General features: G+C 44.7%; 1 protein-coding gene and 1 long non-coding RNA gene across 4 annotated transcripts in view; one reads left to right on the top strand and one right to left on the bottom strand.

Moving 5' to 3' along the window:
* Positions 1 to 14,553, bottom strand: part of LDLRAD4 (low density lipoprotein receptor class A domain containing 4) — a 432,405-nt gene that overhangs the window by 231,819 nt on the left and 186,033 nt on the right. The window lies entirely within an intron of this gene.
* The window catches only part of LOC141982512 (uncharacterized), a 77,980-nt gene that overhangs the window by 4,888 nt on the left and 58,539 nt on the right, over positions 1 to 14,553 (top strand). The window contains exon 2 of one of the 2 annotated variants that reach the window (XR_012638103.1): positions 1,646 to 1,774. The exons of the other annotated variant lie outside the window; for it this stretch is intronic. This is a non-coding gene — a long non-coding RNA (uncharacterized LOC141982512). The remainder of the gene's footprint in view (positions 1 to 1,645; positions 1,775 to 14,553) is intronic. 2 annotated transcript variants of the gene reach the window in all.

Genomic DNA, 14,553 nt, shown 5'->3' with positions numbered 1-14,553 from the left:
ATGCATACAAATGGATGATTACATTCAGCAAATCATAACCTTTCCAATGATATCTTAGATGACCTATCTTGCATAAAACATATCTTAGTTATGCCATATTCATGTTATAACAATATTTTTATGAAGAATATGGGGTGCAGCATCACAGACATATTTCAAATCCACACAGGAAACACTCCTTTCATATTATACTGCACTATATTTTCCAACTTCATTTTATGCTCTGACATTGTGCATGCAGAATGAGCAAGTTGCAAGAGAGATCTGACTGAATTCTACAGGTCTACTATTTACTGGGAGGCAGATTTGCCATGTTGGTAGTTGGTGAATGCCATTCGTGCTCCTGGTAATTGTAGAGGGAAATATAAGAAAACCTCTCCCTAGAGTTTATACTAACCTATTGGTATGACCAGCTATTCTAACAAACAAAAGTTGATACCTGTAGTTTAGACATCAATAACTTCTCCCTCCTTAATAGATAAATATAATCCAACATATATTAAAAAAAACCTCCTTGACGGCTAATGCATAACTTTTCATGGCAATGGCATTAAGAGGCTACAGTTTATTTCATGGCTGAGATGACACAACTGTGGATAATTAAAGTGCAAGAAGTAATGTTGCAAGTTGAGGATGCTCTCATAACGAATGTGCAAACATGAGAGAGAGAGAAATGGATAGCATAAGATCACCTTGCTAAAAACTGGTCAGAACTACAACGTAACCTTACCTTACCTTTCTGAAGAAAAGAACTCTGTGTATTCTACTCTGTCAAGTGTTATTAGACTAGGAGGGTTTTGTAGTAGCAGAGCAGGGTACTGGAGACTGGAATCAGGACACCACAGTTCTGATTCCTATTTGTGGTTCTGCCACCAACTTATATGACACTAGGTAAGTCAATTCGTTAACTGTGGCTCAGGAAGGCCATCTTCAAAATGAGGATACTCCCTACCAACCAACCTACCTACCTGCCAGAGTTATGAAGTTCAACTAAGGTTTGTAAAACATGTAGATATCCTCAGATGAAAGGTGCTAATAGTAGTGCAAATTATTATAATGCCTTAAAATGTTCGAAGAACTAGGAGTCATACATCATTTACTATTATTTTATTTCAGAGCAGCAGCTGTGTTAGTCTGTATCCGTAAAAAGAACAGGAGTACTTGTGGCACCTTGGAGACTAACAAATTTATTAGAGCATAAGCTTTTGTGGGCTACAGCCCACCTCATCGGATACATAGAATGGAACATATAGTAAGAAGATTATATATATATATACACACACATACAGAGAAGGTGGAAGTTGCCATACAAACTGTAAGAGGCTAATTAAGATGAGCTATTATCAGCAGGAGAAGAAAACTTTTGTAGTGATTATCAAAAGTTTTTTTCTCCTGCTGATAGTAGCTCATCTTAATTAATTAGCCTCTTACAGTTTGTATGGCAACTTCCACCTTCTCTGTATGTATGTATATATATCTTCTTACTATATGTTCTATTCTGTGTATCCAATGAAGTGGGCTGTAGCCCACGAAAGCTTATGCTCTAATAAATTTGTTAGTCTCTAAAGTGACACAAGTATTCCCATTATTTTATTATCGACAAGAATCCCTCCTTTGCCTGAATCCATTTCTGGTATCTGAACAGGCATCCTGGATGGAGACAAGCTACAAGATCACTACAAGCATTTCTATCAGAAGACAGCCTTTGAGGAGTCCTGTTTCAGTGGTTTCCATTTCCAAGTTCCCTTCAGTTCAGAGATTCATCCACCTTAAAGTAAAACTAAACCTTTATTAAATCTCAGACTCATAATTGCTCTTATCTTTACTTGTTCAAATTGTGTGCAAAATGTTCTATTTATGGTCTTCTATGAAAAAAAACAGTCATGTTAATCTGTACCAGAATTGCAATCTTGGCTGGGGGAGTTTTTTATTGATTATTTTAATTTCTTGAAACAGATCTGGCACCTAGTGGAGAAACCAGGTGGAATGCTGTTCTACAAGAATAATCCACAACATTCTTTTTTCTTTCAGTTGCCTTATACAGTCAGGGCATGCCCCTATGCTCAACTGAAGTCATTGGCAAAGCTCCCACTGACTATAATCATGCAGGACCAATATCAGGGATGATTAGAAGTTCCTTATGGAAGTTTACAAGATTTTTCTCTCCCTAATGATAATTTCCCTAACTACTTCAATTTAATTCATGTATTCAGATAAAGAAATGTCCTTACCTGTGCATGAGGCAAACTCACACTAGAAACTGTAAAAATGGATAGCTGTTATGCACCCTTCTCTGTATTACTATGTGACATGCTAGAGCCAGTTATCCATGTACCTGTTGCCTTCCCACTCCTGAGACTGTAGAACTATGCCGGTCCAGGACATATATAATATCTAAAGAACTCTGGGATCCTTCAGGATGAAAGAAACTACGTATGCTTTAAATATATTACTAACTTATGGCAAGAGTAGGAAAGAATTACTTGGTCATTACTGCTTCTCCCTACGCAATACTTTCAAAAAAGATCTTCAGTGAAGAACAATAAAAAGTTATTAGCCAGTGATAGAATTCAGCTTCAGTAATCAAGATAGTATCTTTTGTTTATTATTCTATTCCACAATATGATAGTGAGGGATAAATTTGGGAGACTTACAAGAGAGCAGTGGGCAGTAGCTCTTGACTTAAACTGCCACTTATAAATGAACAGTCATTATATTTTATTTCCAATTCCATCATTAGCATCAAAAAGTCAAGGGCTCAAATCCACTTTTATTTGACATTTTGCCCTCAATTCTGAACATTCTGGTGATAATATTTCTCTTCACAACCAGTTTTCAGTAGGCCAGGTGAGACTGTATCTTTACACAGAAACTGTCCATTTCTGTGACTGCACTCCAGTGCTGTCCCGACTGATATTCCCAAAGCTCCAACTGAGCAATATGCACAGAAGGCTGATGGAAAGGATTTTCCTCTCCAAGAGCCCTACTAACTCGTGCAGATATATTTGCTGAGCGTTAAGTATCCAGGTGCCTCTCCTAGTTCCCCTATTCCAGGAAAATGAGCAGGATAATTAAGCATGTCTAGAATTTACTGAGCTGGCAGATTCAGTATTCAAGGAGAACAACTTCCACATTAAGCAAAATCCTGATGCATGCTGTATCATCTGCAGTGGCAAGAAGGAAGACTGTCTTCTTCACGTCAGCTTGCTCTCTGTCCCATCTCCAGCTGACGTGAAGAAGACAGTCTCCTTTTCCTTCTTTTCTTATGTCACAAAGACATTGCTCTTGTAGCACCACTAATGTAAAACTTTAAACAAATATAATACTGCCGTTAGCCCCTGATATCTTATGAAAGTGAGTTTCTATATCTTTTTAACAGAGAAAGCCATGCAAACAACATTTTTCTAGGGCTAAGACCAATCTAAGTAGTAAATCAGCCTACCAAAAGTCTATCGCCCACTCATCTGGGACAAGCAATTTTTTTGATGAGTCAGTAAAAGAATATTTTGGTAATTATCAAGCACTATAGTAGAGGGAGGGTGAAGAATTTTTGTGCCTAGAGTAGTAAATTTTCATGGCAGTTTTGCAAGGCCAACAGGGAAATAAAACACATTATATACAAGTGTACTACAGAAACTATATTCACTCTGCTCAGCACACCCATGTAAAAAGTTTACATAAAATAAAAGCCGTGCAATTATTATTAACAATATTATTTGATAACATCATTGTGGATTATAATTTATTGGAGAGAGGCTGGAACTGAAATATGGAATCTAAATCCCCTTGAAATTTGTGGAAATTTTCAAACTGATCTAAATTTTGCAGCTCAGACTCATCTCTAAAACTGACATTTCTAAATCTACTGCCGATGGATCTTTATGAAAACTGGGAGATTTAACATATGCTGTTCTTGCAACTCTAATTTCTGAGATTGTTTCCAGCCTGCTTAGATATTAATTCATTGTACCCCCATCCTCCCCATAAAAGATGTTACCATGGGAACAAGTATATTTTTTCATTATTAAACATTTCTTCTTAGGGGACTGTGGCAGGGGTGTATGTTCAATCAGTGGGTCTAGTGGTCAGGCCCTGCTGCTCCAGTATCTCTTTTAGTTCAGTGTGTCTGGGAACACCTGAATGGGATTCAGCTGGGTCAGTTTCCTTGTTGGTAACCCTCTAGTCCTGCTGATGCCTGGGCTAGGTATAGGGGAATCTGGTGTAGCGAGGGGTATTTTGTTCTCCTACCTGTGGGGTGATGTGACAAAGAAGGGGAGAAAAGACTCATAGCCAGACCTCCTTGGTAACAGCTTCTTCTCCTCCTGCCTCATGGTGGTGCTCTTCCTGGGAATGGCTTCTCTCCTCCCCCCTGCTGGAGCACTCTTTGTACTGCTCCCTTCCCCAGAAGCATGCCTGGCACTAGTGCCCGGGGTCCGAGCTTTCCTTTACTGCTCCAGCCTTTCTCTGCCTCAGCCTTAGTGTGGGGTTTGCAAACACCATCACAGGGACAAAGTGGCACAAGGGACTGAAAATGGGAGAGTCCTAGTCTGAACACGGACTTACTCACTTGTGAACAAAATACTTATATGTGACAGCTCTCTGGAAGTCTCAGTTCAGTTCCAGACAGAGTAACTTTACAAAATCATAGAGAAAGAGAGAGGGTATATGGTCCAACACTTCAAGCACAGGAATGGGAGTTAGGACTCCCCGACTCCCTTCCTATTTCTGCCATTAACCTGCTGCATGGTCTCAGATAACTGTTTTTCCAGATTATCCATATGTAAAATAAGATGCAATATTACTGTCTGTACCTCAAACGGTTAAGGCCTAACTGAGACATGCAAAGCTCCTTGAGACTCTCTGACCTCAATAGAAGTATATAAGTAATACTAATAAGTAATGACCATGATGACAGATTGAATAAAGCCTGTATTGAAGCATGGTTCAACGGTGAAACTCAAATATGTGTTTTTTGGATTTTGCCTACTAATAATAAATACATACCTCAAGTGTTCCATACTGCTGTCTAGTGTTTCGGAGCAGGTCAATAAACGTACAAATACCCTGTGCTTCTGGCAGAGAGAATGAGACCCTCACTTTATTAAGTCTCCCAGACACAGGCCTGGCAGAATTCGATTTTTCTTCTAATTTTGACAATTGATGTCAATTTTTATTTTTAAGATTTTTTTTTATTTTTAACTTTTTATTTATAATTGCAGGAAATTAAAGAGTGGTTAGGGTTGGAGTTAGGAGTAGGGCAACGTGGACAGCGGGGCTTCAAGGGGGTCTCAGCACAGCTGAGGGGCCCAAGACACTGGGGTGCAAGATGTGTGGGATGCTGCGGTCCTGCCTCAGCAGAGCAGAGACCTCCGGCTAAGACTGCAAAGAAGAGACGAGCCCCCAGTCCCAGGGCGCTGCTGAACATTTACTGCCCAAGGACAGCTCCCACACTTCTGTCTGGTAACTGAGTGAGCAGGGCCATGACAGCGGGGCTTCAGAAGGCATCCTGCTCAGCTGTGGGGCCAGTGAGACCCGATCTCTGCAGGCACAATGTGTGGGGAAGGCTATAGTCCTGGCAGGGCAGAGCAAAGACCTCTGACCAGGGCAACAAGGAAGATGACAAGCTCTTAGTCCTGGGGAAAGCCACCCCACTGCTGAATGGCTACTGCCCAGGAACAAAGTCATTCAGCAGCAGAGCGGCCTCCCATGCAGCCAGGAAAGAGCTTGTTGTTGTCTTCTCTCCTCGCAGTCCTGGCTGGGGATCTCCGCTCTGCCGGGCCAGGACCGTAGCCTTCCCTGCACCTTGCATGAGTGGGTGTCACTGGTCCTGAGGCAGAGGGAGGCCCCTGCAGCTCCACTGTCACAGGAATGAGGGAGTGGGTCTGTGGAGTCGCAAAGGGCTCCCTGCTTTGCCAGAGGGCCAGTTACACCCAATCCCTGCAGGCACAAGGGCAGGAGGCTTCCAACAACTGTTCCCAGTGAATTTTTTTCATCCATTTCCCTGTGTCATCTGAAACTGACATTTACCAACATTACTGATTTAAATCAAATCCAGCCCAGCCGGCCCATACGACACTTCCAGGTCCAATCTAGGAGCTTTATGGTTTTAACTTGACTATACCGACAATCGGCACTTCACTCTCAACTGTGTGAAATCCAGATACCATACTGACAGGACAAAGTTGCATTCAAAAGTCAGCAAACACCAAAATTAACGTTGGACATACCACCTTAATGCTGCTCTCTTGCACCTATGTATTACGAAAGAACTTCAGCTATGTGCTCAGATACTATTTCTCAAATAATATCTTACAAACTTTCTATAACATTAGAACATAAATATCTTGCAATTACTTTTTAAATGTATATTTAATTTGACAATGATACAGTATATTTTAATGACAATTTTTATACGGCAAGTTTTCTTGTCTCATAAGAAATGCATTTTAATAATCTTATCCCTGCAATATGTCTCAAGTTGTTTTTCAGCAAAACACATGTACCAAACTGTTAGAGAATATTTTGAATGGCTTGTTTGATCATATACCTTATGTAAAAGTTTATTTAGTAAGTGTTATTCTCAAACAGGATTCTTATTTTCTCTTTTGACTATTTAATGTACTTCAAAGCATTTTAAAAAGCTATTTTAACAATTGAGAATTTGTGTATAGAATTTACAATTACACAGTATTGTTTAAGAATTATCAACATATCAGGATATTTCTAATTAGGTAAACTGAAAAACAAATTTTTTACATGCATTGACAGAATATACTTTAACTGCTTTACGTCTTTTGAATAATTAAAAAACAAACTTAATTTAGAGTGAGTTAGGTTGGAAATTTATAGTTGCTGTTGGAGAAGACCAGGAATCAAATTGTGACTCAGAGTCACAATTCAGACCCTGGTTCTCTCTTTGTTCTAAGGAGAAGTAATCTGCACCAGGTAAAGGGTGGCAGCAGCAGATTACTTCCCCCTCTGCACCAGCTCAAGCTGCACTAGATGGCACACTGGGATGAGCAAGTTAAGGCTCTTCCTGTACCCCGTCTACCTTCACGGGAGGAGGTGTGATGTGACGGAGGCTGGTCTTCCCCCCTCCATCCTATGTGCTGTAACCCACAATGTGGGTAGCCTGCAAAGAAATACCCTTATATCCCCTTACTCATCAGAGCAGGTACATCCCAAAAGCCATACTCTTTCCCGAAGTGATAGTGTTTTTATCCAAAGGCTTTTATCTTCTGAATCCTGGTACCAGAGAATAAGTGAGAAGGTTTAGGGAAAGCTAAAATACTTGCAGGACTCCTTTGAGAGGAACCTTTCTCTCTCTTACTGTGTTGACTCACTTTCATCCTCTTTTGTTAGTCCTAAAAATGTTCAGGGACTCAGGATGTTGGAAATGTAAAGAACTTTAAAGGCTCAGGTCTCATCAGAGGAATTGGGAATCATGAGGAGGCCTCTATCTCTAAAGTCACAGGAGACTGACTGTAAATATTGCAAAGAAGGTATCAACATAGATTGGTTTCCAGAAGAAACTGATGGAGCTGTTCCCCCGGGGTGGGGGGTGGGAACATCTTTTAAAGGGCCAAATCCTGTATTTCTCTGCTACTGAAGCCAAGGTGATCTGCTTAAGGAATATCAGATCAAGCTACAAGTGGATAGTGGCATTGCAAATGATTGGCCACTTGTGTACCAGTGAGGTATGAAATCTGCAGCAGGAGGAGAGATTGGAAAGGAATAAACTAAAAGGGCAAATCATAGGCTCAAATACCTTATCTGGTTGGCACCCTAATACATTTTGAGCTTAAGTCATTGGGTGGATCAGACAGCCCCATGAGCTAGAAACAGAGTGGGAAGGGACAACTCCTTCCTGAAAATGTTGAGGCTACTGAAATTTAAAAAAGGAACCTAGTCAATCAAAAGAGAAATAGCAAAATATAACTCCAGCTCAAGCTGTAAAAAAAGTGTGTATCCTCAGTTACAGCTTGATAACATTACAAACACAGGGACATGTGGCTGGATTTCAAATATTTCACAGCAAAGGGAACTGCCCTTGTCAGTTATGAGGCTATGTGATGTGAACAGCTGGTCCAATGCATGAGATCAGACACACGGTTAAACTTCCAACATCACCAGAAGTCATTAAGTAAAATTGAATCAGCAAATACCTGTCTAACACAGAAAAAGTAAAACAGAATAAAATGGAGTAAAAATATATTGTACGTGGTCAAAAAAAATTATCTTGTAACTGCAGTCAGATAAAAGTGATCCAGGCTAGTGTAGTGAAATATCTCCAAATTTCAGCATCTCTGCTATATAAAGCAGTACCCCAGAATCACCTCATTTTGTAAGGAATCTGTTTGGGGCGCAACAAGCTACTGGTGTTGCTATTAAAAAGAGAATGACAAAATGATGTCACAACTGTGTTCTGATGTCCAATTTTTCTATTGCTGTTAGTTTTGTTTGATCCTTTGTTAGTCTCCTCTCCTCTTTTTATTTTTCTTTGGCTTTTCTTTTAATTTCTTATTTTAATATAAACCCTATTTGCTATTTTGAGTTTGTGGTTTCAGCTTTGTTTGGATTTTTCTGACATGCATACAAAAACTGACAGCGGAACTCAAATGACTATTATCTGTTTTGAATACAGAAATCCAATTGAATCTATGCAGTTTTCATCTGTAACTTCTTATGGATTCTACTTAAATTCTAAAAACTGACAGAAAGAAAAAAAATAAAAGAAGAGCAGTATTAACATTTAACGGAATTGCAGAATAAATGGAAAATAACAGAGTGACAGGGAGGGAAGGAACTGGACTACTTCCTCATTTTACAAGAAATTATTTAGCCATCTAGGTCAACAGCGGTAGAAGGGTGTCACCAGCAATACATTAGAATACTTGTACAGCACTAGAGAATATATAACAAATGTCTTTCTCAATATGGGTTACAGCAGTGATGTATCTTTTTCCTTGTACCACAGCTGAATAAAATTCTTTTTAATCATATAGCAGAACTTGAAACATTCCATTTAAAATGTACTAGACATATTTATGGAGTTGTATGCTTTTGGCAGATGCATCTAGCCAAAATAACTGCTTCTAACCATTGAGCAAGTCATATTAAAAATGGGTCTTCTTGTACTATTTATACGACTGCCTATATTGTGTACTATAAACAAACACTATTTATAAGGCAATAACATAGGAAATAACACATGTATTGGGTCTGACTTTAAGGAGAAACTTGTACGTAATACAAAAAAATTAAATCACGACTCCTATTTGTAAAGAGAAGAAAAAAAAACGCTAAAAAGGGCCAGAGCATTTTAAAAATTAGATGTCCAAATATACTAGATCATACAAGCGGCTTCTAATAGCACATTTAAAATGCAAAACCTCCATTAAAATTCTCAAGATCTTTTTGTGAAAGGGATAAATTTACATGTAGTACAACAACTGTAAAAGATGGTTACTCACCTTTGTAACTGTTGTTCTTCAGGATGTGTTGCTCATATCCATTCCAATTAGGTGTGTGCGCGCCGCGTGCACAGTCGTCAGATAATTTTTACCCTAACAACACCTGGTGGGTCGGCTGTGGAGCCCCCGGAGTGGCACCTTCATGGCGCTGGATATATACCCCAGCCGACCCAGCGCCCCCTCAGTTCCTTCTTGCCAGCTACTCCAACAGAGGAGAAGGAGGGCGGGTTTGGAATGGATATGAGCAACACATCTCAAAGAACAACAGTTACAAAGATGAGTAACCGTCTTGTCATCGAGTGCTTGCTTATATCGATTCCAATTAGGTGACTCCCAAGCCTTACCTAGGTGGTGGGGTCGGAGTGAAGTACCGTGGATTGTAGGACCGCTCTACCAAAAACGCCGCATCGTCTCTGGCTTGCTGGCATAGTGAGAGGTAAAAGTATGTACTGAAGACCAAGTAGCAGCTCTGCAGATCTCCTGGATTGGGACCTGGGCCAGGAAAGCTGCCGACGAGGCCTGGACCCTTGTAGAGTGAGCGGTGAGGGGCGGGATCGGAACACAGACCAGATCATAGCAAGCACAGATACAGGAAGTGATTCAAGAGGAGATCCGCTGGGATGAGACCAGGAGGCCCTTCATCTGTTCCGCCACCACGATGAAGAGCTGGGTCGTTTTCCTGAACAGCTTTGTACGCTCAATGTAGAAGGCCAGGGCCCTACGAACATCTAGGGAGCATAGCCGTAGTTCCTGATGAGTAGCGTGCAGTTTTGGGTAAAAAAACGGGAGGAAAATGTCCTGGTTGATATGAGAGGTCAATACCACCTGGGGAAGAAAGGCTGGGTGAGGTCGTAGCTGCACCTTGTCCTTTTGGAAGATCGTGTATAGTGGTTCTGAGGTAAGAGCTCTGAGCTTGGATACACGCCTTGCCGACGTGATAGCGACAAGGAAAGACATTTTCCAAGAGAGGTATAGGAGGGAACAGGTGGCCAAGGGCTCGAACAGGGCCCCCATAAGCCTGGAGAGGACCAGGTTCAGGTCCGACGTGGGGATTGGCTGTCACACCTGTTGGTAAACAGTCCAGGCCCTTAAGGAACCTACTGACTATGGGGTTGGCGAAGACAGATCGGCCATTCGCTCCCGGGTGGAAAGCCGAAATGGCCACCAGGTGATCCCTGATGGATGATATCGCCAGGCCCTGCTGTTTCAGGCTCAGGTCATAGTCCGAAATGAGAGGCACAGATGTCTGGAGGGGGGGCGTGCTGCAGTGAGTGCACCAGCATGCACATCGCTTCCATTTAGCCATATATGTGGCCAGAGTGGAAGGTTTTCTGCTGCCCAACAAAACCTGCTGTACCAAATGAGAACAGAGTAGCTCAGAGTAGCTCAGCCATGCAGAATCCACGCCATGAGGTGGAGGGATCGTAGTTAGGGGTGACAGAGGCGGCCATGATCCTGAGTGATCAGGTCCGGAAAAAGAGGCAGCGGAACCGGGGCGTCCACCGAGATCTCCAACAGCATGGTGTACCAGTGCTGTCTGGGCCACGCCGGGGCGACCAGAATCAGTTGTAATCTGTCCCTGCGCACCTTGAGCAGGACCTTGTGTACAACGGGAAACGGCAGGAAGGCGTAAAACAACCTGCTCATCCACGGGAGTAGGAAGGCGCCTGTGAAAGAGCCCGGGGAGCAGCCCTGGAGGGAGCAAAAATGCCAGGCATTTCCGGTTGCTGCGCGAGGCAAACAGGTCAACCTGGGGAAACACCCACTTTAGGAAGATGGAGTGGATGACATCAGGACGGAGCGACCACTTCTGGGATTGGAAGGACCTGCTGAGGTGGTCCGCTAATGTGCTCTGGACCCCTCGGAGAAACGACGCCACCAGGTGAATGGAGTGGGCTATGCAGAATTCCCACAGTCGAATGGCCTCTTGACAGAGGGGGGAGGAATGAGCCCCCCCTTGCTTGTTGATGTAGAACATGGCCGTGGTGTTGTCTGTGAGGACCACCACGCAACGACCATGCAACCGCTCCCAGAAGGCTTGGCATGCAAGAAGCACTGCCATCAGCTCCTGTATGTTGATATGGAGAGAGAGATCGGACGGGGCCCATAGACCTTGTGTCTGGATGTCCCCAAGGCGGGCGCCCCATCCCAGGGCTGACGTGTCCGTGACGAGGAAGGCTGAGGGGTGTGGAAGGGGACTTCTCCGCATACTGTCCTTGGGTCTAACCACCACTGGAGGGAGGCCAGGACCCTGTCTGGAATGGTGACCACCAGGTTCAGGCTGTCTCAACCTGGGCGGTAGACCGATGCCATCCAGGCTTGAAGAGGGCAGAGCTGTAGTCTGGCACGTCTGGTCACGTGTGTGCAGGAAGCCGTATGTCCTAGAAGACTCAAGCACGCTCTTGCTGTCAAGGTTGGGAAGCTCTGAAGGCTCCTGATGAGGCCTGACAAAGCTTGGAAACGAGCATCTGGAAGGAGGGCTCGAGCCCACACGGAGTCTCGGACCGCCCCGATAAATTCTATCCTCTGGGTCGGCTCTATCATTGACTTCGCCACGTTGAGTAGGATGCCTAACCATTTAAACATGTCTGTGACGAATTGAAGGTGAGCCTGCACCTGCTCTTTGGTGCGCCCTCGGATGAGCCAGTCATCAAGACACGGATATACCTATATCCGTCATCGATGAAGGAAGGCTGCCACTACCACCATACGTTTGGTGAACACCCGGGGGGCCGTGGAGATGCCGAAGGGAAGGACCGTGAACTGATAATGTTCACGGTTGACAACAAAGCGGAGGAAGCGTCTGTGAGCTGGATGAATCACAATGTGGAAATAAGCGTCCTTCATGTTGAGGGCGGCGTACCAGTCTCCAGGATCCAGGGAAGGTATAATGGTGCCCAAGGAGACCATGCGGAATTTCAAATTTACCATGAATTTGTTGAGTCCGCGCAAGTCCAGGATAGGCCGAAGTCTGCCCTTTGCCTTGGGGATTAGGAAGTAATGGGAGTAGAACGCCCTGCCCCTTAGTTCCCTTGGAACCTCCTTGATAGCCCCCATGGCAAGGAGCAACTGCACCTTCTGGATAAGGAGTTGCTCGTGAGAGGGGTCCCTGAAGAGGGATGGGGAGGGGAGGTGGGGGTGGGAGAATGAAAATTGGAGAGAGTATTCCCTTTCCACCATGCAAAGAACACAACGGTCCATGGTTATGAGGGACCAGGCACGGTGGAAACAGGATAAACAATTCAAGAATGGGGTAGGATCCTGAGTAAGGTCCGGTACACCGTCCTCAGGCCTCCCTTCAAAAGTTTTCTTTGGGACCCACCGAGGGCTTGGAAGGACCTTGGGCCTGGCCAGATTGGTGGTTGGAGGGTTTTCTCCTGCCACCGCGCCCCCCATCTCCTATAGAAGTCCTGCCTCAGCTGAGAGGAGGGTAGGAGCGTTGAGGCTGCGGTTTAAATGGTTTCCACAGGGTAGATAGTGTGTGCATCCCCAGTGAACACATTATGGCCCTAGAGTCTTTGAGGCTTTGAAGCCTTGAGTCTGTCTTGTCTGAGAACAGGCCCTTTCCATCAAAGGGGAGATCCTGCAAAGTTTGCTGAAGCTCTGGTGGTAAGACAGAAGCTCACAGCCAAGAAATGTGCCTCATTGCTATCCCTGAAAAGAGGGTCCGAGTGGCAGAGTCCGCAGTGTCCAATGAGTCCTGCAAAGCAGTTCGCGCGACCGTTTTGCCCTCCTCTACCAGAGCCCCAAACTCTTCTCTGGACTCCGGAGGAACCAGTTCCTTGAACTTCATCATGGAGTTCCAAGAGTTAAAATTGTATCAGCTCAGGAGAGCCTCCTGGTTCGCAGTCCGGAGCTGGAGCCCCCCTGAGGAGTAGACTTTGCGCCCAAATAAATTGAGGCACTCGGCCTCTTTCAATTTAGGTGCCGGAGCTTGCTGACCATGACGCTCCTTCTCATTTACTGAGGCCACCACCAGTGAACAGGGCTGTGTGTAAGTGTAGAGAAGTCATATCCCTTGGAGGGAACAAAATACTTCTGCTCCGCCCCCTTAGCAGAGGCGGGTGTTTGCCAGATTGTTCTGGCTGTGGTTTGAATGGTCCGGATAAGTGGTAAGGCCACCCTGGAAGGAGCCTCTGCGGACAAAATGTCAACCACAGGGTCCTCCACCTCAACTACCTCCTTTGCTTTCCTTTGCTTGCAGGTTCATGTTCCGTACCACCCTGCGCAAGAGTACCTGGTGAGCGCGGAGGTCTATTGGGGTGGGGGGGCGGATATAGCAGTCCCTGCCACAGCCTCATCGAGCGAAGGATGGATGCCACAGGAGGGAGAGGATCATCCGGGGCCTCTTGCTGAGCTGTGCCCTGCTGCTCCAGTCCCACGACCTCAGTGTTTGGGCCAGGAGCTGGAGGAAGAGGAACTGGCACCTGTAGGGATGATGCCACCGTCTCCATGCCTCCGGGAGCAGGACGGTTGGCAGAGGCTTCAGGCGCTCACGGCTCAGACAAGGCCGAGCGAGAAGCCTCAGAGGGAGCACCCTGGGCCTGGTGGTATGCCCAGGGTGTCCAAAAGGGCCACTGGGTGGACCCTTGAGCGGGCCCCTGTTCTTGCGCCTACCACTGATCCGCCCCTGAGCCCAGACAGCCGTCATCCGAGGGGTGGCGGTCTGAGAAGCGTGACCCTGCTTCAGACCGTGATGAGTGAGAGGCGGAATGCGATGGCCATGGTGGTGCTGAGCGGGTCTGCACCAAATCACGTCAACGAAACAAAGTTGATTGGTACCACGAAGCTGGAGATTGGTGCCAAGATGGAGAAGAACAGTGCCGCGATGCTGAGGAGCGGTGTCTGGACCTTGATTGGTGCTGGGACCTGGACCGGCGCCTGGATCTGGACCTGGGTCCCAACGACGATGACCAAGTGTTACTAGGGTAAAAATTCTCCGATGGCCATGCACGCGGCACACGCACACCTAATTGGAATTGATATGAGCAAGCACTCGAAGAAGAAGTGACACAAAGATTATATGCACTTACTGACTAAGACTCTTATTGACTTCAATAGGAGCTAGATGGAGTCCTTT

The sequence above is a fragment of the Natator depressus genome, chromosome 2 (genome assembly GCF_965152275.1).
Source record: "Natator depressus isolate rNatDep1 chromosome 2, rNatDep2.hap1, whole genome shotgun sequence".
Classification (NCBI taxonomy): Eukaryota; Metazoa; Chordata; order Testudines; family Cheloniidae; genus Natator; species Natator depressus.
This window is presented reverse-complemented; position numbering and strand designations above follow the sequence as displayed.